This window comes from Phyllobates terribilis, unplaced genomic scaffold, assembly GCF_046119375.1.
Source record: "Phyllobates terribilis strain yellow unplaced genomic scaffold, ASM4611937v1 Scaffold_10__3_contigs__length_209671492, whole genome shotgun sequence".
Lineage (NCBI taxonomy): Eukaryota > Metazoa > Chordata > Amphibia > Anura > Dendrobatidae > Phyllobates > Phyllobates terribilis.
The window spans coordinates 29,428,946-29,454,004 of NW_027362770.1; the positions used below are offsets into that span (position 1 = coordinate 29,428,946).

At 46.0% G+C, this 25,059-nt stretch overlaps 1 protein-coding gene across 1 annotated transcript in view; it reads right to left on the bottom strand.

The window, feature by feature from the left end:
- The window catches only part of ATP10B (ATPase phospholipid transporting 10B (putative)), a 666,536-nt gene that overhangs the window by 258,681 nt on the left and 382,796 nt on the right, over positions 1-25,059 (bottom strand). The window contains exon 3 of the mRNA XM_073649518.1: positions 20,780-20,927. The gene's annotated coding sequence lies outside the window, so the exon portion shown is untranslated. The remainder of the gene's footprint in view (positions 1-20,779; positions 20,928-25,059) is intronic.

Here is a 25,059-nt window from a genome sequence, read left to right on the forward strand (position 1 = left end):
TTGTACAGGACATAGCAAGGAATGATTTCACAATGAACTGACCCCATCCTCAGTTTTACATTATGTACAATCTGAGTAAATGCTTTCTGTGCAAGTGGCGCCGAGTTGATGGCGAAAATGGAAATAGGTTTATCTAAAGTACAGCAAGCAAGACCATGAGTTTTCAAAAACTCAGCATTAACCATGCTGACTCCTGCACCACTGTTAAACACAGAAATTATCTCGGTTTTGCTCTCTAGCACCACCTCTGCAGTCAGGACAAAGCAGGAACTGCAGTTTGGCCACAAATGCACCCCTTGTTTATCCAACTCCAGACTACCGAGAGTTAATCGGGTCTCTTTGTTTACGAATTGAAGGACAGGTCGCAACAAAATGTCCCTTTTTCCCACAAAATAAACATATGCCTTTTTTTTTGCGAATCTCTGAGGAGATGTGTGATGCAGAGACACCCCCTAACTGCATGGGTTCCTCCACCTCCCCCAGTACTGGTTCACCCCCAAATTGCTCCCCCGGCAGAGGTACACAACCCAGACAATAAGGCCCCGGAGAAGGTGGTCTCACCCGTCTATCTAGAAGGAGTCTATCAACACGTATGGTCAAAGACATGGCAGCCTCCAAGGACTGACGGTTTTCATATACTGCCAAGGAATCTTTCAAACTTTCAGTAAGCACCTCACAAAATTGACTTCTAAGGGCTGAGTCATTCCATTTACGGAATTCCGAACTGTACGTCTCCATGTACCGATTCCCCTGCTGAAGGCGATGTAGCCTAAACTCAGCCAAGGCGACTCGGTTAGGGTCATCATAGATGAGGGGCAGAGCCACAAAAAACTCCTCCACAGACTGGAGACAAACCAAGTCCTGCGGTAAAGAAAACACCGACTGAGGATCTCCTTGCAGTAGAGCGATCACAATTCCAACCCGTTGCTCCTCATTTCCAGAGGAATAGGGACGAAGCTTGAAATACAGTTGGCAGGCCTCCTTGAAAACAAATAACTTGTCCCTACCTCCTGAAAACCTGTCCGGTAGGGCAACCTTGGGTTCAGGCTGGGCAATCCCTACCTGCAGAGGCCCCCAACATTGGCGACATGTAGCCGCTGATGCTTCTGTTGAACCTCACAGTGGAGGTCATTCACCTCCAGAGACAGCCTGTGCAGCCGCTCTGCAACTGAACCCATACAAAGGGACAAAAGGAAAAAAAAAAAAAAAAAAAGGTCCACGCCCAAAAACACACTGAAAAAAAAAGAAAAGTGTCAGTCTTTTTTTTTTTTCCCCTTTTCAAAATGTGCTCAGCCGGCGATAATGTCATGCGAGGTTTGGGAAAGACTTAGTGCAACACAAAGGGAAGAGGGAAAGTGAGCCCAGACTCTAGGGAAAGGGGGAAGTGGAGACCTCCTAGGTTGATCTAGCATCACCCTGTCTCCCCTAATGTCCCTGTATTGGCTCTTCACCAATCACCACACACGTGCCTCGCCCTGTCTTTTCCTGGCGTATGGATAGGGAAGGGAGGAGATGAGCACTAGTTTGTCTCTAATAAACACTGTAGACAACAAGGGTACACAAACAGGGGGAAATTGCTTAGCTTTAGACGACTCCAGACAAATGCACACACGTCCTCAAGCTCCAGAGAGGACGAAGTACTGCTCTTCCTAAAGCCTTCAAAAGTAGTAATGAATATCGCCCACACCTCCCTCTCATACACATCAGGTATTTATACACCCAGACCAGGGAGTTCATTAGCCCGAGGAAGATAGCCGCTGGGTGCTAGAGGCAGCCTCTAAGAAGATGTCTGTAATGCCAAAACGTAGAGATCTCCTGCAACCAACGACAGGGTGACTGTCTGGCACTTCTGACACACTGTGAAAGGTTTATGGGCATGAAAATTCAAAGCTTGAAAATTGCTAAAGTTTTGCCAAATTTCTGATATTTTCACAAATAAAAGCAAAAAATATTGTCCTACGTTTACCACTAATATGAAATACAATGTGTCATGAAGAAACAATCTGAGAATCAGTGGCATCCGTTGAATTGTCCCAGAGTTATTACCTCAAAGTGACACTGGTCAGAATTGACAAAAAAATTGGCCTGGTTAGGAAGGTGAAAACAAACTGGGTGGTGAAGCAGTTAAAACATATAGTAACTTGTCTGGAAAGGTACAAACATCTATATGTTTCTACAGAATACTAAGATAATATTGTATTGCTAGGTGCTACTGTGAAGGTAAATGGAGTTTAAAAAGACCTTTTTTAATAACCCAGAATACCATGTTTTGTTGATAGACTCTCTCTGGTATTGATGGCCATGAATTCAATGTCATTTTATAAAAATTAGATCACAACTAACAGAACAAAAGAAACAGAACAAACGCCACAATCTGTTTACTTTTAGTTTAGCTGCATTGTCTTTTATTTGGATGATAATTGGCCCTACCATATCTCCCCTTATCTGCTGTTATGGAAAGTATATTGGAGAAACTAATTCAATTTGGATGGGGCTTACAAGTTTTATCTCTAGCCAAATCGGAGTTCTCAAGTTTTGGCTGGAGACCATCATTAAGGCTTTGCTGTGCAAAACACTATTTAGTCTCTTTGCTTATTATTCCAAATGAGCCTCATCTCCCATTACACCAGATGGACCCTTTAACCATCACCCTAATTAAATGATACAAAGAAACCTGTTTGTTTCTGCTGTCACCTTGGCATGACGCTGGTTTTGTAACTCAGCGTGTTACAAAAACACTCATTGGACAACTGGCTTCGTATGTGAGAGAAGTTTGATAGTGGAGTCCACAAAAGACAGGGATTGGTATAATGAATGAAATTTTGCATACATGGCTGGTGCTACATAAATGAATTGAACATAAAGGCACCCTTCAGGAAATAACACAATATAAACCACATTAACAGAGCAGAGCAGTATAAGTGTACTGTTACAAACTTTTGACATTCTATAGAGACCAGTCAGAAGTTTTGATGGGTGAAGATCTGAGTTGTGAGACCTTCATTGATTGCCATAACAATGGAGCACAAGTCAAGTACTGCTCTCCTCCTAGACTTAAGACAGACTCCATCTATTACGTCTGTCTTCAATGTCGGGGAAGAGCAGTGCTCCTTAGTTTCAGCAAATCGGTGGGGTTATCCGAACATGCCCCCCACAGCAGAACTTATGGCATGTGAAAATTTTGGTAAAAGTTAAGTTACTAGTGATAAGCGAGTACCGTAATATTCGTAACCGCTATACTTGTAACGAGTACTTTGTAACAATCACGTATTCGTTCCAAATAGCGAGTACAATGTAAGTCGATGGGAAATGCGAGCAATTTTCTACTGAATCCTACAAAAGAGGTCTGGGGGCCTGAGCAAAAGGATGAAACAGAATGGAAAGAGCCTGGAGAATGTGCCTGCATGCATTTCTGACTCATATGGTTTCTGGGAATAAGTTTGTTACAGTATTCCGCCACTTTTACAGACACACAAGAGCAACTACCAAACCTAACCTAAATTGCATTTAACAGGCCAAAAAGGTTAAGAAACAGTTTTTCCTGCATTCCATTTCACTTGTATATAAGACTAAATAAACCAGAGAAACCCCAAAAATATCCCTTTTAGTGTGTGTTCACACATACTGTTGTGGCTTTTTTTCGCCTTTTACAATAGGGAGGGCCCTGACTTACACATTTTGTAGGTCCCTCTGTCATACATCATTTTTAGTTCGCTATTTCCCAGCACTTTACAAGCACAGCTAGAACGTACCAGTAGGTATGTTGATCTTTGACCTGAGAGGCCTCAGGTGGCTCTGTAACATGAGTTTTGGAGGGACAGCTGTTACTTACACATTTTGGCGGTCCCTCCATCATTGACACACAGATAGTGGAATACAAATTCCATAGCAGTTTACAATGTGCCCATTGTAGCATTGGGCTTGACCCTCCTCCTCCTCCACCACCAAGTGATACTGCGGCCCTAAATTCAAATGTTCAGAGGCCCTGCAGTAGTGAGGAAAGCTGAGCTTTGTGAGAGCCCTCGTGTGGCCCTGTAACATACATTTTGAAGTGCCCTCCTCTAGAAATTTTGGATGTGCCTCTACTGTACATTTGAGAGTGCCCTCACTTATTCATATTGTAGGGCCCTCACTATTATTTAACTCATTTAAGGGCAGAGACTACAGAGAAAAAGGCCAAGAGACATGGAGTACTAGAAGGTAACAGTGAGTGCGGCCTGCGATCCTCAGGTTTGGCTTCACTCTGTGAACCGGAAAAATAAAGCTGCACTAGTTAAATGGATGACGAGCTCAAAAATATCACTTGTGCAAGTCAATGAACAAAGGATATATGGCGCCCCCCCTCCAGGATGAGTTGGAGAAGCTTCTCCAAAAGGCTCAGAGATTTTGATTGTCAATATTCACCAGATTAAATAGGAAAAGAAGACTTCTTGATACTTTACTACTTGGTCCTTTGCGGAATGTGCATCGTATTTCCAAAAATTACTCCTGGGGGCTGTGTCATAGGTGCAGGAAGATTCCATGACAAGGCCCTCCCTTGACAAACATTATCTACGATGGAGTACTGTAGTAGTTGTGGCCCTCAATTCAAGTTTTCAGAGGGCCATCAGTTGGTCATAAACAGTCAGTGTAAATTTCTATTGAATATGGCACAACCTGTTAACAAGGGCCTCCAATGACAAATATTTGTTTGGTAGGATCACTGTATATTCCAGATTTGTCCACTGTACAATGTGCATAGGGTTTGTAAAAATTAACCATATGGGCTGAGTCATGGTTGACACAGTAGACTGTGTGGTCGTGGAAGATTTGTTGCTGCTTGGCAAATGTGTAGAGGCCTTGTCTGCTATCCAAGACCGAATCTGCTCTCGCTCTTCTGGCTTCCACAAACGTTTACGCTCCAGACCGGGAAATTTTTCCAGGAACATAGTGGATGCATCAAGCTTCTTCTGACCTGACACAGACTGAGTGCCTTCTCGCCAGGGACGGCTCCAGGTTTCTCTGTGCCCCGGGCGAAAGAGTCTCAGTGGGCCCCTTTAGCACATACCACGATTCATGATGCACAGATACGGTGAAGAAATATAGGTATACAACACAGGGCCCAGCCTGCCACCTCATCTTTCACATATGCAAACATGCACGCACACACAGTACGCAGACACGCACGCACACACACAATACGCAGACACGCACACACACACACAATACGCAGACACGCACACACACACACAATACGCAGACACGCACACACACACACAATATGCAGACACGCACACACACACACACAATACGCAGACACGCACACACACAATACGCAGACACGCACACACACAATACGCAGACACGCACACACACACACAATACGCAGACACGCACACACACACACAATACGCAGACACGCACACACACACACAATACGCAGACACGCACACACACACAATATGCAGACACGCACACACACACAATACGCAGACACACACACAATACGCAGACACGCACACACACACAATACGCAGACACGCACACACACACACACAATACGCAGACACGCACACACACACAATACGCAGACACGCACACACACTTCATGCAGCAGCAGAGTGCGATCAGTGTGCTGCTGCTCCACCAATCAGGCCCAGTGCTGTCACTTTCAAGACATGGCCACGCGCTGTGCGCTGTGTAGCTGTGTCTGGTAGTAATGACACGGCAGGTGCGACACACAAGCACAATTAAAGGTGCAGTGTCGCCCCTGCATGTCATTACTACCAGACACAGCCACACTGCGCACAGCGCGCGGCCATGTCTTGAAAGTGACAGCACTGGGCCTGATTGGTGGAGCAGCAGCACACTGACCGCACACTGCTGCTGCTGCATGAAGCAGAGCAGGGCTTGAACAGCACCGGCGGACCTGCACAGATGCCAGGGAAGCAGCCTGGGCCCCGATAACAAGTGGGCCCCCTGATGGTCCAGGGCCCCGGCACTTGCCCGGGTACTGACGCCGGCCCTGCTTCTCGAGCACCACTGACAACACCACATCCATGTCCCTTAACAGGCTTTTTTTGTATTTGGGGTTTTGTTGACAGATTTTCAGATGTTGGTGGCACAAGCCAAGCTAGCTGTCAAAGCCAAAATAGTGGGTAAAATGGCCTGGTGCGTGCTTGGTAGCAAGCAGTAGGAAATGTTTGGACTACTCTTTGCATAGGGCACTAAACGGGTTTTTAAGTGGACTAATGTGGACAGAAGCCAGGCTGTCACCCCTAAAACAGCGGGGAAAATAGACCGGTGCTTTAAAAAAAAAAAAAAGGCAGCACAAAATGCAACTACTCTGTGTGCTGGAAAAATATTGCTTTGCCTCTGACATGTAAAGAACATGTCTATAACTGTGAACATTTGGTTTTCATTTTATTGTTAAGCAAAGAACAAATAGGACAGAATAACTGAAAACTTCAGTGTGCATAACTATTCATACCCCCTAAAGTCAGTACTTTGTAGAGCCTCTTTTTGTGGCAATTACAGCTGCAAGTCAATTTGGATAAGTCTCAATGAGCTTTTCACATCTGGACACTGGGATTTTTGCCCATTCCTCAAGGTAAAACTGCTCCACCTCCTTCAAGGTAGATTGTTTCCTCTAGTGAACAGCAATCTTCAAGTCTGACCACAGATTCTCAAATGGATTAAGGTCTGGGCTTTGACTAGGCCACTGCAAAACATTTACATGCTTCTCCTTAAACCACTCAAGTAATGCTTTAGATCTTTATCTTGTTGGAACGTGAACCTATCTCCTAGTCTCAAATTACTGACAGACTGAAACAAGTTGTGCGCAAGAATATCACTGTATTTCGCACCATGCATCTTCCCCTCGACTCTGACCATTTTCCCTGTCCATGTTGCCGACAAACATTTCCACAGTATGATATTGCAACCACCATGTTTCACTGTGGGGATGGTGTTCTTGGGGTGATTAGCCATATTTTTGGGGAGTCTACCAAATCTTTTGTCAAACTCAAAATGCGCCATACAATTTGTGTGTAGGTAAAGGCTTTTTTTCTGCCAACTCTTCTATAAAGGCCACCTCTATGGAGTGTATGGCTTATTGTGGTTGTATGGACAGATACTCCAGTCTCTGCTTAGGAACTCCGCAGCTCCTTCAGAGTTACCTTTGGTCTCTGTGCTGTGCCTCTGATTAATGCCCTCCTTGCCCGGGCTGAGAATTTTGGTGGGCAGCCCTCTCTTGGCAGATTTGCTGTGGTACCATCTTCTTTCCATTTGATAATGAATTTGATGGTGCTCCGGGAGATCATCAGAGATTGGGATTTTTACTTATTTTTTTTAAACCCAACCCTGACTTGTACTTCTCCAAACAAGTCAGGGACAAAGTTGTTGAGATCTCCTTGGTCTTCATGATATTGTTTGTTTTTGTGGTGCCTCTTACTTAATGGCGTTGTAGCCTCTGTGGCCTTTCAGAAAAGGTAAAGTGTATATACTGACAGACATGTGACACTTAAATTGCACACACGTGGACTTCCTTTCACTAAGCATGTGACTTATTAAGGTAATTGCTTGCACTAGAAATTTTTAGGGCTTCATCGCAAAAGGGGTGAAGACATATGCACATGCCAATTTTTAGTTATTTGATCCCATAACTTTAATTTATGCCTATGTGGCACCCCAGGGGTCTGGTTTTCCACAGTAATGTAATGTTATGTCTGAGAGCAGGTGGGAGGTCCTTTGGTCAGGGATCCTGTGCATGCCACACCTCCTGCCCAGTCTTGGGAGGGGAAGGACTTCCCCTGTATAAACCCTGGGCTGAGGCAGGGTTAGTGAGTCAAGGAGAGTAGAGACAGAGAAGCAGCATAGGAGAAAACAGCAGAAGCTCAGTGGGAGCAATACTACTACGAGTCAGGGGCTGGCAGCTGCAGAGCTCGCCCTGACTGAGAAGCTTTCTTACCGGACCCGGCGTCCGAGGCTGTGGGGACTAACTCTTACCCAGCAGCAGAAGCCGACCGGCAGGGGATTTCAGGTCCTCAGGCCCAGAAACCCGAAGGCACGGTCACACGCGTGGGACCAGCACCGCCATCGTGGAGCGGAAGCCGTTAGAAGGCCCCGAGTCACCGGCCATACGGGTGAGCACCACACGGTACACTCAGGGACGTGGGCTACTTATATCCGCTTCTAGCAAGGTAGCCAGAAGAGTACAGTCAGTTTGGGAGGCCTACAACTCCGCCTGGCCAGGGGAGATCCCATCTGCTCAAGGACTGACCAGGCCCCGTTCACTAGCAAGTACTCCGGGAGGGTCTATCGTTGTTACCAGTAAAGACCCTGAATTACACCGCACCGTCTCTGAGTGGTTCCTGCTACCCCCATCATCCACATCTGCTGCCCTGAGGCCATACCCCTCCCGTTGGGGGTTATACCATCTACGCTGCACCATCCATCCACCGGCCTCAGCGGACTGTCCTGCAGCGGCAGCTCCATAGCTGCATTCAACGGGTGGCGTAGTCGTCCTACATCTACCGCTGTTACATCGCCGCTCAGTTTGACTCCCTGGGCACGGACCGGGTCACCGCCACGAGACTACAACCCTCAAGAGATCCGGCTCCAGGTAAGCTCCCGCGTGCGCAACGCAGCGCGACACAGGCCCAGGGGCGCGTCAACTTTGGCGTAGTCGGCAGGATTTCGTGCCCGCAACCACCGGGTACTGCGTGCCTGAAAAAGAGACTTTTCAAACTTACCTGTGGTGAAGATTCCCGCCATCCAGCGCCATCTTCAGCCTTCTTCCCGCCATCGGTGAAGTTTCCCGCCATCCGGCGCCATCTTCTGCCTTCTTCCCGCCATCCGTGGAGTTTTCCCGCCATTGGACGCCATCTTGAGGACGCCGCGCGGGAAGAAGAGGGGCGTGGACTCCGAAAGCGCGCGAGAACTGAAGCCCCGCCTCACGTCCGGACGTTGCGTAAGGTCCTGGAAGGAGCCCAGCAGACGCCGACGTCACAGGAGCGCGACGGAAGGTCCTCAACCCTGACGATCCACTGCGGAGCCGCGGCCTACGGAACAGGATCATCGCAAGGTAGGCCACGGTCCACTAGGGGGGAGGAAGATGTCGGATACGGAGGAGAGCTTCACTGCCTCAACCCCCGCCAGCGCTACCGCTGCTGCAGTTATGCCCTTCACCATGCCCTATATCCCGGGAGCAGCTTGGCTACCCCAGTACTCAGGGTAGTCACATACCCTGCATGACTTTAGAGAAAAGCTGGATAGCCTCTTCCAGGTGTACCCCCTCACAGAAGAGCAAAAAGTGAGCATCCTGGTGGCCCAACTAACCGGGGCAGCCAAAAGGGAAGTAAAATCCTGGCCACCTGGGAGGAAGACTGTCGCAGGGATACTAACCCGGCTGAAGGACACCTTTGATACCCGCACCTCAGCCGAGATTAAGCTTAGATTCTACGGGTGCAAGCAGCGAGCGCATGAGAGTATAAGGGACTATGCACTAAACCTACAAGAGGCCCTGAGGGCCATTAAGCAGACCGACCCTGATGGGGTGGGAAACGAGGACAGGCTGTTGACCGAACAGTTTATAGAGGGACTGTATTGTAATACCCACCGAACCCAGTTGCGGGCAATGGCCTTACAGGATCCCCATCTGGGCTTTGCACAGTTCAAGGACAGAGCCATCCGGGTGCTCCGAGAACCGGCACCGGGTGGCGTTGTGACCCACAAGCGCCCTGCTATCACTTACCACCAGGAGGCGGCGCCCTTGTCGGCAGGGCCTGTGGGAGCTGATGCGCAGGCTTTGGACAATGACCCGGCTCCAGACCTACACCATCAGGTCCAAGAGCTAGCTAAGAGCGTTGCTGCGCTAACCCGAACTGTGCAGTCTTTACAGGCTTCCACCCCAGGGAAGATCCAGCTGGCATCCGGACCGGAGGACATCCCGTGGCGTCGACCAAGGAGGACCCACCGGCCAGAGGAAGACCCAGTGACCGATACAGCGAGGACGGACGACCCATCTGCCGCCGCTGCAATCAACCTGGACATATGGCAAGGTACTGTTCTTTAAACGGGCACAACCTGGGGTAGAGGGCCAACCCCCAGGAAAAAGATCACCAGGCCCATCGAGCTGGCGCGACAGATATGTGGGAGGACGTCCAGTCTTGCCTGTGGTACTGGATGGCATTCCCATGAGTGCCCTACTGGACACCGGGTCACAGGTCACCACCATCCCGTACGTGCTCTTTAAGCAGTACTGGAATGACTCGGATATTACCCGCTACCCTGACGACGACTGGAGTATCATCGCCAGCAATGGCCAGCCCGTGCCACAGATCGGATTTAAAGAGGTGACCATCAAAATCGGTAGAGTCGAACTGGCAGCACAGGGACTGATCATTGTAGATATTGACAAACATGAGAGTCACCCAAAAATAACTCTAGGAACTAATGTAATTGAAAATTGTCTTGCAGAGGTGATTTTCCTTTTACAGCAGGTTGCCAAGAACGCCAGCTCCGGCGAGTAGCGGGTGCTCCAGAAAGAGATCCGGGCACTGATGCGACGGCAACAGGTGGAACTCTCCGGCGGTGAGATTGGTAGCGTAAGAATGTGTAACCCTTTTCCTATTGCCATGCCCCCAAAAAGTGAAATGATGATTTGGTGCCGGGCAGCTATTGGTCTGAGAGGTAGAGATTACCAGGCAATGGTAGAACCAGTTTACTTGGACAGTAGGCCCACCATTTTGACAGCACGGGGGGTGGTTGATGTACGCCATGGGAGGGTGCCCGTTCGCATAATAAATATCGGGGAGAGGGAAGTGTACCTGCCCCGGTATGCCACGCTAGCCAAATTATATACCATTAACCAAAATTCTATACAATCTGTGGAACCCTTGCCTCCATCTCACCCGGAGGAAGGTAACGGCTCTAAGAAAAACATGGAGGACTGGTGTCAGCAACTACATCTGGGTACTGACTCCACTCCCGCACACCAGAAACAAGGAGTCTATCGGGTGGTTCAGGAGTACGAGAGAGTGTTCAGTAAACACCCGTTAGACTTCGGGCGAGTCAAGGGGGTAGAACACCACATCCCCACGGGAGACCATCCTCCTATAAAAGAGAGGTATCGACCCGTACCTCCTGCGCACTACCAACACGCCAAGGGGATGCTTAGAGACATGAAGGAGGCTGGGGTGATCAGGGATAGCTGTAGCCCCTGGGCAGCTCCACTAGTCTTAGTCCGAAAGAAAGACAACACCATGAGGATGTGTGTAGATTACCGGAAAATCAATCGTATCACACACAAGGATGCGTACCCCTTACCAAGGATAGAGGAGTCATTGGCTGCTTTAAGATCTGCTAACTTCTTCTCTACCTTGGATCTCACTAGCGGGTACTGGCAGGTTCCTGTAGCAGAGGCGGACCAGGAGAAGACCGCATTCACCACCCCGATGGGACTTAGCGAGTTCACCTGCATGCCGTTCGGACTCTGCAACGCACCGGGAACCTTCCAACGACTAATGGAGTGTTGTCTGGGCCACAGAAACTTCGAGACGGTCCTGTTGTACCTGGACGATGTCATCGTATATTCCAAGACGTATGAGGACCACCTGAAACACCTGGCGGAAGTGTTCGAAGCTCTGGCAAGTTACGGCCTAAAGGTGAAACCCTCCAAGTGTCACCTCCTGAAACCAAAGGTGCAGTACCTGGGACACGTGGTGAGCGCTGACGGAGTGGCTCCCGACCCTGATAAGATCACCGCAATTAAGGAATGGCCAAGCCCCTCCAGCGTAAAAGAAGTGCGGCAGTTCCTCGGGTTGGTAGGCTACTACCGAAGGTTTATTCCCGGTTTCACCAAAAAGGCAGCACCTATGCAGGACCTCCAGATAGGCCAGTCCCGGAAGGCCAAGAACCAGAAGCCGCCCTTCAAATGGGAGGAGCTGGAAGAAGAGTCCTTCCGCCAGCTGAAGATGGCCCTCACGGGGGACGAAATCCTGGCGTACCCGGATTATAGCCAGCCCTTTATCCTCTACACTGACGCCAGTAACATCGGGCTAGGAGCCGTACTGTCCCAGATCCAGCAGGGGAAGGAACGAGTAATTGCCTACGCCAGCCGAAAACTGCGACCCACCGAAAGGAACCCCGAGAATTACAGCTCATTTAAGTTAGAGTTCCTGGCCGTAGTATGGGCAGTCACCGAGCGCTTTAAGCATTACCTCGCTTCTTCCCGGTTCACCGTGTACACGGATAACAACCCGTTGACACACCTGGACACGGCAAGACTCGGTGCCCTGGAGCAGAGGTGGATGGCCCGTCTGTCCAACTACGAGTTCACAATCAAATACCGGGCAGGACGCTCCAATACCAACGCGGACGCCCTGTCCAGGATGCCCAACCTGCCGGACGGAGGAGAAGATCCGGAGGGACTGGAAGAAGTTGAACTCCCTGCATTCCACCGTCATGGGACTATCCAGTATTCCCACCGGGTAAGGAGTAAGCAGGCTGCTACGTTGAACCCCTTACCCCACTACAACTGGGCGGAAACGCAAGACAGCGACCCTGCCGTCCGACAGGTGAAGGAGATGCTGACTCGGCCGGAGGCTCGCCTTGAACCAGACGCTCCGGAGGAAGCCAAACAACTATGGGCAGAGAAGAGTCGACTGTTCCTTTACAAAGGGAAGTTGTGCCGCAGAATGGTTAACTCCCGGACGCATGAATTACTCTGGCAAGTAGTGGTGCCACGAAGAGACGCAGCCATGGTGATGGAGGCATACCACGACGGAGCTGGACACTTCGGGTGGAAGAAGCTGGAGTTCCTGCTGCGCGAGCGGTTCCACTGGGTAGGCATGAGGGGAACCATCGAGAAGTGGTGCAGAGACTGTGGCCCGTGCAACCTGAGAAGGAAGGACCGTGCCAGCCAGAAGACTCCCCTGCAGTCCATCGTCACCCAGCAACCATTGGAACTGGTAGCCTTGGATCATGTAAAACTGACCCCAAGCAGAAGTGGCTACGTCTACGCGTTAACCATCGTGGATCATTACTCCCGGTTTCTGGTTGTCGTCCCCGTCAAGGACTTAACGGCTCAAACAGCAGCTAGAGCCTTCCAGCAGCACTTTTGCCGTCCACACGGGTACCCGGACCAAGTGCTGACGGACCAGGGACCTGCCTTTGAAGCGGAGGTCTTCCAGGAATTCTGCAATCTGTATGGCTGCCGGAAGATAAGGACGACACCCTACCATCCGCAAACTAATGGACTTTGTGAGAAAATGAACCAGGTGGTAATGGATCTTCTAAAAACGTTGCCCCTGGAAGAACGCATTCTGTGGCCTGAGAAGTTGCCCGATCTGGTGGACCTATACAACCACATCCCGGTAGGTTCCACCAACTGTACCCCGGCTTACCTAATGAGGGCAAGACCTGGTAAGTTACCTGTTGACCTGGAAATGGGAGTCCTGACACCCGAGGACACTTCACCAGAAACAGACTGGGACACAGAGAGGCAGCAGCAGTACCGGAGAGTACAGGAGAGCGTGGAGCGAAGTCTCTGTCAGGCTAGGGAAAGACAAGAGAAAACTTACAACCAGTATGCTCCCGCTGTTCCCCTGGTACCCGGAGAGCAGGTCTTGAAGAGGAAGAGACGGCTCCACAAGTTGGATGACCAGTGGGAGAAGGACCCGTACACCGTACTGCCCTCAAGCCACGAGAACCCGAAGGTTTGTACCATCAGTAAAGACGGAGGGGAAACCACAGCCATTGTATCCCGGGACCACCTGAAGAAGTGTCCCGAACAACTGAGGAACCCTGAAGAGGAACAAGAAGACCATCGACCCGTAGAGGAAAGGGAAGATATGGTTAGTACTGTGCTCGGGGACTTCCCTCGGTCTTGGACTCAAGTCAATGGTGCAGTTGTGGTACCCGTACTCACCTTCCTCCAACCAGCATCCCAAGCACCTACGGAGCAACAGGTAGAGCTGGAAGAACAGCCGGTCCAGGAGGCAGAAGACTCCACACAAGCAGAACAGTTGGATCAACCCTCTGCTTATAGTGAGCCTGCCGTACCCCTAGTGAGACAAAGAGCCGGTAGACAGCTGCCCAGTTTACCCTTGACAGCTCCTACACCCTGTAGTTCAGGGCCAGACAGTCAGCTCCGTAGGTCCACTAGGGCCACTAGAGGCCAGTTACCCGCACGCTGGAGGATTTGAAGTGTATAAATTGTTTTATTTATGTTTATCTGTGTATTGTTGCTTGTGTATAATTTTGTGTTTCCAGTTATTTTTAGGAATCCTTGGTGGATTTACCGGGAATCCTTGTACATAGTTGGAGCGTAACCCAGGATGGACTAGAGACTGTTAAGGACTCGGGGTAGGACAGACCCCTACCTGGTTACGTCTCCCTGTTTTGGTGAAATGGACACCTTGCTTTCTTCAAAGACTACACCCGGTTACGGACATGCCGTGACCACCTTTATGTGTTTCTTCTTATTGTACTATTATTGTTGTTATATCTTGTTATGTTTTTTTTCTAAAATATGTTTAGTCCCGGAGTACTAAATTTCACTAGGGGGGAATGTGGCACCCCAGGGGTCTGGTTTTCCACAGTAATGTAATGTTATGTCTGAGAGCAGGTGGGAGGTCCTTTGGTCAGGGATCCTGTGCATGCCACACCTCCTGCCCAGTCTTGGGAGGGGAAGGACTTCCCCTGTATAAACCCTGGGCTGAGGCAGGGTTAGTGAGTCAAGGAGAGTAGAGACAGAGAAGCAGCATAGGAGAAAACAGCAGAAGCTCAGTGGGAGCAATACTACTACGAGTCAGGGGCTGGCAGCTGCAGAGCTCGCCCTGACTGAGAAGCTTTCTTACCGGACCCGGCGTCCGAGGCTGTGAGGACTAACTCTTACCCAGCAGCAGAAGCCGACCGGCAGGGGATTTCAGGTCCTCAGGCCCAGAAACCCGAAGGCACGGTCACACGCGTGGGACCAGCACCGCCATCGTGGAGCGGAAGCCGTTAGAAGGCCCCGAGTCACCGGCCATACGGGTGAGCACCACACGGTACACTCAGGGACGTGGGCTACTTATATCCGCTTCTAGCAAGGTAGCCAGAAGAGTACAGTCAGTTTGGGAGGCCTACAACTCCGCCTGGCCAGGGGAGATCCCATCTGCTCAAGGACTGACCAGGCCCCGTTCACTAGCAAGTACTCCGGGAGGGTCTATCGTTGTTACCAGTAAAGACCCTGAATTACACCGCACCGTCTCTGAGTGGTTCCTGCTACCCCCATCATCCACATCTGCTGCCCTGAGGCCATACCCCTCCCGTTGGGGGTTATACCATCTACGCTGCACCATCCATCCACCGGCCTCAGCGGACTGTCCTGCAGCGGCAGCTCCATAGCTGCATTCAACGGGTGGCGTAGTCGTCCTACATCTACCGCTGTTACATCGCCGCTCAGTTTGACTCCCTGGGCACGGACCGGGTCACCGCCACGAGACTACAACCCTCAAGAGATCCGGCTCCGGGTAAGCTCCCGCGTGCGCAACGCAGCGCGACACAGGCCCAGGGGCGCGTCACCTATATTTTTCTCACTTCACCAACTTATACTATTTAGTGCGGATGCATCACACACAAATTGGATAACAGAAATATTTAAACACAGGTTGTAAGGCAACAAAATAGGTAAAAAGCCAAGGGGGTGAATACTGTCGCAAGCCACTGTATAATATTCTGCCCAATTCTGTTTAGTATGGACTGAACCTTTACTTTTATTGGGCAATACCTCAACCCTGTAAGGTTACCTTTATTTCCTGGGGTTTCAAATTTTGGAGGTCTGAATCATGAATAGGTATAATGAAATTATCTTTTCATAATAAACAGTTCTTCTAGGATCTTAACAATTTCATACAGGTTATAGATCTAATGGGGTGGAGAACAGGATGAAGTAATACCTAAAACTCTGGAGAACAGTTGATATTTTGTTTATTAAAATTTAATTATAATAATACAACTAAAATTATGTTAAGTCCTTCAGAGTTATTGGCACACTAACACAAGAGGGTCTTGAGCAGAGGACACTCAAATATATTCTCCCCATAAATGCATGTGAAAATAATTTTTGTGATAAACTGTTTAACTGGTCACTGTCATTTGAATATTTTACATAAATCAATAATACAAGTAAATAAAACAAAAATTGTGAAATATCTTAAAAAAATTGCTTCTTTCTTCAGCAATGAACCATTTCGCTCTCCTTGTGCCCCTTGAATTCATCGTCCACTCTGTAAAGCAGTTGAAGTCAGTCTTGTTCAAAGCAAGATGGACTGCCAACTAATTGAAGTCTCAGGTTCTAGGTCCTATTAAACTTTGTAGAGGAGGTGAACAAGGAGGAGGAGTGCAGAGTACTGCGCACAGTGAGGGATAGCCACCCCATGCTGCAGCTTCTAGCAACAGTATTTCACTTTAGTGTTGAATTCACTGCTACGCAGCTCAGTACTGTGGTATAATGAGCTTCATGCTACTGCTTCTGTCTGTGTGCTAGAAGTAAGGGTGGCTGCCTGAATTGTTCGGATTTATCTTTTTCCATTCTTGCCATATTGGATCATTCTTTTGGTATTTGATGACGCGTGTGTTACAAAATATATATAAGGTCTGTACCCATTGCTACTTATTGTTAGGAATCGTGGTTCTGTGCTCCCACCTGGGAATGGATCTGGTCTGGTGCTATGCTACTTTGATCACAGGCACCGCCATTGTCCTGACCCTGGAGTCAGAGCTACTACGCGTGCAGGGAAACCATCCCAATCTGGTGTTGAAGGATGGGTGAGGACGCGGGATACAGTGTCTCTTACTGGTTTCCCAGGTTGCCAGGCAATGCAGGACGCTGCTGTGTCTGGTATTAGGCAGTGGTGGGATTTTGTGCATTCTGCTGTGCAAGCTAGCAGGGTGTGGTTGTCTGGGGATGATTGGGCGGTATTCAACACCTGATAATTAGGCGGGCTATTTAGCCCTGTTCCCTGCTCAGTCCTGTGCTGTTTATTGCAGTTCCTATGTGCTGTGGTGGTAAGTGGTGCTAGCAGTAGTGTTGCTATCTTTTCAGGGGTTTTCTCATTTTCTCTTCTGGTTACACTCCCTGGGGTTCTTGCAGAGGTACTCACCTGGTCCTTGACTAGACACCGACCGCGTCACCAGATGCCAGCTGTCCGGCTACAGTGGGCCTGGGAAGGGCTCTGCCAAAGTCCCCCTTCAATTTACTGCGAGCCGGGTGAAGAGTTTTCCTGGCCCTCAACGGCTCGCCTAGCTGGGCAGCTTGCGCCAAGTGCGTCTGTGGCTACACCTTTACTGGTTTGGTGCCAGTCCTGCTGGGTCTCTCTGCATAGTGCATAACACATATTACATGTTATCTACAGTATTTTCCCTAATCAGGAAGCCTCTGTTCCTCTCCCTTTTTGAATTGACTCGTACCTTTATTTGTAGTTTTCATACTGTGTTATATTGAATGTGAAAGTTTTTTATTTCATTCTTTTTTATCTAAATGTGAACACTTGCACTCCTGCATCTAACTAGTATCTGTATCTTTGGGTACATGTGTTACATAGAAGAAAAAAAAGCCATCGCCTGGAGAAGTAATATCAGCTAGTCTTCACTTACTATCTCACAGACGACTGAAAGTTTTCCTTTAGAGCCCGCAGAGAAGAAAAATGCAGGCATACAAGCCATTTCATTGCCAGAAATAGTTCTTCCTCATATACAAGTTTTCTAAACTAAAACTACAAATACTGAACACCTTAAAGGGAATCTGTCACCCCCCTGGGAGATATCAGACCTCTACTATGGGCATACAGGGTATAGAAAAGTAAATCTATACATACCTGTATGGCCCATAGTAGAGGTCTGATTGCAGAGAAATCTGGTTTTATAAAGTCTTTTTTCCAGAGGCTTGGCGGGGGACGCCAAGCAAACCCCTCCTATCTGCTTACTATTCCCCTAAATCACAGCTTCTGTGCTAAATTACCATATTCCCCCCTCCCCTGCAAGTCACAGGGCTCTGTGACGTGCCCTGCTCTGCCTCCCCTCCCGCTTTGTTTCCCTCCGGCCCCATTTGGCTACGTACTGCAAGCGGAGCGGAAGTCTCAGTGACTCACCGCCACTTGCACAATACAAGGCTGCGGCACAGTACGCAGCCAAACGGGGCCTGAGGGAAACAAAGCGCGCTCCATGGGAGTGGCGCTTTGCACATGCGCGGGAAGGGAGGCAGAGCAGGGTGCGTCACAGGGTCTGTTACAGACATTTAGGGGAATAGTAAGCAGATAGGAGGGGTTTGCTTGGCGTCCCCCGTAGAGGTCTGATATCGCTCAGGGGGGGTGACAGATTCCCTTTAACAGCACCCACACACCAGAGCAAACCATAGTAACCACATAGGAGGATGTAATAGGGAGTTTGACATTGTACATTACCCCTATTATATTGGTTATTTGCCCTCTGTACCAGTGATAAAAAATTCAAAACAAATATAACTGCCCAGACATCATCTGATGAACACAATGCTTAACAAACAGCTGTAACAAACTATAACCTACAGATGGTTAGTTAGGTAGTTAAATTTTATGGACGTCATTTTATATGTTTTTCAGCCCATTTATAAAAGACTTATAAAACAGAGACACAGTCATGGAAAATTAAGACTTTTATATGAATGCTGTGTTTGCGCTTTTGTGGCCCTACATGAATATACAGCAAGTCCAAAAATCTTAGAAAATAAGTTTAGAAGTGGCCTTTATGACACAACCCATTAAGAAAATTGTGGCAGACTTTCAGCATAGCTAATAAAAGTATTGACTGTATGGAACAAACAAAAGTGTTAGGACAAAAAAAAAACGTAAAAAACAAATTTATGCTAAATATCACACTTCTAAGGGGAACCTGTCTAAAAGATATAGGCCTCCGTACCACGCAGTTACCAGGATGGTAATGGACAATTTTGCATAATTTAGAAAAGCTAAGTCAGCATAAGTCACATTCAAATGACCTAGAAGAAGTTAAAGAGGAGGAGCTGCTCCTCTAAATGGTTATTCTGGCTGGTACCCCGCCTTATTTCTATAGGCCAAAAATGTAATTAAAAGTCATCTACAATGGCTTCCAGGAATGGAATACATCACCATAAACTAAGAAGAAAGAGGTCTTAGAGTTCTAGGTCTACATTATGCTAAATTCACCACCAGGTTGTACAAACACATTTGTGGCGATTAATCAAGACTGGTGAAGTGCACAATCACACTACGCCCACCGGACTAACAGGAGTAGAAGGCACTAAATTCATTAAGAGATGCATGCCGCTTAAAGGGGTTTTCCCACAAAGTACATTTTAATTCATGGATCTTAGAATAAAAATAAGTTTATAATTGGATGGGTTTAAAAAAAATTCTGTATGCCGACATAATCTTATAAATGTGCCCCTGCTGTGTACTGTGTAATGGCTGTGTCTGACCATACAGGGATATGGTCTGATCATACCACATCTCCTGGGCAGGGGGGAAGCAAAAGAGTATACAGACATTACAGCAGGGGATCACAAATAATTCTGTGAGCTAAAACAAGTTTTTAAACAGGAAGTGAAATGTTTAACCTCACAGAAAGCAGCAGCCACGATTCCATGCTGTTTTGTCTGTATACTCTTGTGTGTCCTCCCCTGCCCAGGAGATGTGGTATGATTGGACCATGTCTCTACATGGTCAGACACAGCAGGGGCACATTTTTAAGATTATCTCAGCACAGGAACATTTACTTAACACATCAAAATGTGAAACTTAATTTTATTCCAAGATCTATTAAAGTGTACTTTATTTGTGGGACAAATGCAAAGTGTTGTATCAACTCTGTAGTGCCAGACACTGTTTAACTTTGGAGTCATAAAGCTGTGGATAACATTTCCAACACACCCAGCTATATCCCTGATATGAAAGTAAGCAATAAGTCACAGCGAGGTAATAAAAATGTCCTTAACAATTGTGTCCAAACAAAATGTTCATTTACACAGCTGAAAATGACCAGAAGTAATATCACCAAGTTTTATTATTCTAAATAATTAACATCTATGGAAAATATCAGATCAGTAAAATTAGAACATGTGTGGTCTGGGATCAAATACAAAATTATGTTTTCTGTAGGGTTGCGTTTTAGATTTGTGAAGGCAACTTTTCTAGTGCGGTATTAGTTGATACAGAAAAATTAGAAGCCAAAGATGATAAAGGAAACAAAGGAAAATAATAATCAAAGTAACAAATAACATTTATTGCAAAAAAACACAAATTGAAAGACAATAGTTTATAATGGTAATTGTTCCAACACAGGAGGACACAATTGACATGTGTTGGTGGATGAACCACAGTGAAAAAAACAAAACAACCCCTTTAAGTAAAAATCCAATTACATAAGATAAAACAATCAATTCATAATAGCATATGCACATTGGAAATAAGAGTGGCATGCCGGGGGTGTGGGAATTGTATTGAATTATAAAGTCAATTAAATGTGATGATTTCAAAGTATACATCCTGGCAACCAATATAAAATGGGCTTACCCAGAAAATACACCCAACGCGCGTTTCACTAATGCTTTGTCAGGGGTCATTTGTTGGGTTTTATTGATCGAGAAAACTAAATTCCAATTTAAACAATAAACAAACAACTATCTACAGATTGTATTAATTTTCAATTGAATCCTCTTCTCTAAAATTCCTATAATGGATGAATGCACTGATACATGTACTGCAGATAAGCATAGAAGGTTAAAATTAATTTATTAACTTACCGGAATTTCGTTGGAGTTTTGACTGAAAACTGACTTGATCAGTAAAATCTTTTAAAAAAGTATAATAATCAGCTGGACTTGAACTTATGATTTCATCACTGCTATTCTCCAGTGCCAATTATTGATCCAAAATGATGAGGTGTGATTTCTGTAAAAGTAAAAACTTGGTGTTTGAATGATTTTATAGTCAATTGATCGCAAGCAAATTCCCCATAATTCTTTGAAGATTATTTTTGTCATAGTACTCATATAAGTCAATTTTATAAAGGAACATCTGCATAGCCAAGACCTTTTATAATTCTCAGTTTTTGTTTCAAAAAGTATTTTAATCTGGTCCAAAAACCTCTTTAAATTATCAGTCATAGCCACTTTAAAAGGAATCTGTCAGCAGGTTTTTGCTACCTCATCTGAGAGCAGCATGATGTAGGCAAAGAACCCTGAATCCAATGATGTATGACTTATGATTACTGGGTGCAGCCGTTCAAACGCAATCAGAGGTTTTAGATTCAGTGATGCAGCAGAGCGGAGAAAGCTAACCCTGCCCATACCAGTCTCTGTATATACAATGTTCATAGACAGTGAGCTGCTTATCACGGGAGTCAGACTAGCATGCACGTGTTGATGTGGCTGTTGTAATCCAGACAATGATAATCGCAAGGGGATAAAACCTACAAAAAAAGTAAACAGCACACAGCCGGACATGTGACACATTGTTGAAATCTGTGTGTTAACCCTTTCCACATGCTCTCCTCAGATTACATAGCAAGACCTGCTGATGGATTCCCTTCTAAGGGTATATGCACACTGAGGCTCTGATTCATTGTTTCCTTTGAATCTGTTTTTTGTCTTGTTTCATGTGTTTTGCTCATTTTTTGTTTGCACTCAGTTCATTATCCTACATGCGCCTTCTTTGAAGTCTTTTTTCCATTTGTGGGTGGAATTTAGCGATTCCAGATGCTTTCAGATAATTTATCAATAGCAGCTTTTGAAGTGTCACAAATTTTGGCGCAATTCTTGGCATCAAATTTTGACTTTTTGCCCCAAAAGGTTGCAAAAGTAATTGAAGACAAGAAAAAAGCTAGTTTTTTACTTTGCTAAAAATTCATGACTAGCGTGTGCCATTTTGATGAATTTGATGCAAAAAAAACAGAAAAGAATATCTCAAAACAAAAAAAATTTAAGTGGCATAAAAAAGAAAAACACGCAAGTGATGAATCAGGAACAGAGTATTTTTGCAGAGTTTACAGAGTGGAATCTTTGGGTTGCTGAGGAGGATCTCCAGACCTTCCACTCTATTTGTACTACAAAAACTTGGTAAATATCTCAGTGTGAACATACCCTAAGATAGCTGGCAAAAACCTTAGCATGAAGCTCCGGGACTTAAAGAGGGGGAAAACACAATTGATGGAGACACAATTTTGTGGTACTTAACTCATCAATATTACAGGTTCTCCCATAATCTGCTCGTTACTGCACGTTTCATCAGTCTGCACAGTTCTTTAATTAAAAAAATGGCTGCTTATGGAGGAGAATGATCAGACCGGTGCATCAGTCTCCAACTGAAATGCCCTGCACATAGGAAAGCTTTGTTCTTTTGTAAGAATCTGATCGGCAGGTCCAATTAGATGTTCCTCTACTGATAGCCATTTTGGGCACAGAAGAATTGTGAAGTTTCTGAAGAAGGCTGTACGAACAAGTTCAGGAGTAGAACCTCTAGTACTTGTATACAGTGGATACAGAAAGCATTCAGACACCTTTAAATTTTTCACTCTTTGTTTCATTGCAGCCATTTAGTAAATTCAAAAAAGTTAATTTTTTTCTCATTAAAGTACACTTTGCACCCCATCTTGATTGAAAAAAACAGAAAATGTAGAAATTTATGCAAATTCATTAAAAAAGAAAAACTGAAATATCACATGGTTATAAGTATTCAGACCCTTTGCTCAGACACTCATATTTAAGTCACATGCTGTCCATTTCCTTGTGATTCTCCTTGAGATGGTTTTACTCCTTCATTGGAGTCCAGCTGTGTTTAATTAAACTGATAGGACTTGATTTGGAAAGGCACATACCTGTCTATATAAAGACCTCACAGCTCATAGTGCATTTCAGACCAAATGAGAATCATGGGCTCAAAAGGAACTGCCCAAGGAGCTCAGAGACAGAATTGTGGCAAGGCACAGATCTGGCCAAGGTTACAAAAGAATTTCTGCATTACTCAAGGTTCCTAAGAGCACAGTGGCCTTTATAATCCTTAAATGGAAGAAGTCTCGGACCACCAGAAGTCTTCCTAGACCTGGCCATCCAGCCAAACTGAGCAATTGTGGGAGAAAAGACTCGGTGAGAGAGGTAAAGAAGAACCCCAAGATCACTGTGGCTGAGCTCCAGAGATGCAGTAGGGAGATGGAAGGAAGTTCCACAAAGTCAACTATCACTGCAACCCGTCACCAGTCGGGCCTTTATGGCAGAGTGGCCGGACGGAAGCCTCTCCTCAGTGAAAGACATATGAAAGCCCGCATAGAGTTTGCTCAAAAACACATGAAGGACTCCCAGACTAAGAGAAATCCGATTCTCTGGTCTGATGAGACGAAGATAGAACTTTTTGGTGAGAATTCTAAGCGGTATGTGTGGAGAAAACCAGGCACTGCTCATCACCTAAAAATGTATTCTGTGACCAAAATATTATAGATGATAAATCAATTTATTAGTATAGAAATACACAACACAAAATAAAAACACAAATAATAAAAACACGAAATATAAAAATAGAGGAGATCTGGGTGTATCAATGAATGTCAAAAATATAGGCCAGCATGCAAAAATCAGCTCATGATAATATTACATAAATACTTATTGAAGTGCAATATAATATATTTATAAATAATACATAATCTTATAATAAGTCAATTTGCTATGTGTGCACACCCTATTTTTATTATTATTTTTTATTTGTATATATTTTTTTCTCACTTTTTAATCCTCCTTCACTCTACACATTATCATATATATATATATATATATATATATATATATATATATATATATATATTATATATATTTTCTATACACAGTACAGACCAAAAGTTTGGACACACCTCATTTAAAGAAATTTCTGCATTTTCATGACTATGAAAATTGTACATTCACACTGAAGGCATCAAGACTATGAATTAACACATCTGGAATTATATACTTAACAAAAAAGTGTGAAACAACTGAAAATATGTCTTATATTCTAGGTTCTTCAAAGTAGCCACCTTTTGCTTTGATGACTGCTTTGCACGCTCTTGGCATTCTCTTGATGAGCTTCAAGAGGTATTCACCGGAAATGGTCTTCCAACAATCTTGAAGGAGTTCCCAGAGATGCTTAGCACTTGTTGGCCCTTTTGCCTTCACTCAGCGGTCCAGCTCACCCCAAACCATCTCGATTGGGTTCAGGTCTGGTGACTGTGGAGGCCAGGTCATCTGGCGTAGCACCCCATCACTCTGCTTCTTGGTCAAATACCCTTACACAGCCTGGAGGTGTGTTTGGGGTCATTGTCCTGTTGAAAAATAAATGATGGTCCAACTAAACGCAAACCGGATGGAATAGCATGCTGCTGCAAGATGCTGTGGTAGCCATGCTGGTTCAGTATGCCTTCAATTTTGAATAAATCCCCAACAGTGTCACCAGCAAAGCACCCCCACACCATCACACCTCCTCCTCCATGCTTCAAGGTGGGAACCAGGCATGTAGAGTCCATCCATTCACCTTTTCTGCGTCGCACAAAGACACGGTGGTTGGAATCAAAGATCTCAAATTTGGACTCATCAGACCAAAGCACAGATTTCCACTGGTCTGATGTCCATTCCTTGTGTTCTTTAGCCCAAACAAGTCTCTTCTGCTTGTTGCCTGTCCTTAGCAGTGGTTTCCTAGCAGCTATTTTACCATGAAGGCCTTCTGCACAAAGTCTCCTCTAAACAGTTGTTGAAGAGATGTGTCTGCTGCTAGAACTCTGTGTGGCCATTGACCTGGTCTCTAATCTGAGCTGCTGTTAACCTGCGATTTCTGAGGCTGGTGACTTGGATAAACTTATCCTCAGAAGCAGAGGTGACTCTTGGTCTTCCTTTCCTGGGGCGGTCCTCATGTGAGCCAATTTCTTTGTAGCGCTTGATGGTTTTTGCAACTGCACTTGGGGACACTTTCAAAGTTTTCCCAATTTTTTGCACTGACTGACCTTTATTTCTTAAAGTAATGATGGGCCACTCGTTTTTCTTTACTTATCTGCTTTTTTCTAGCC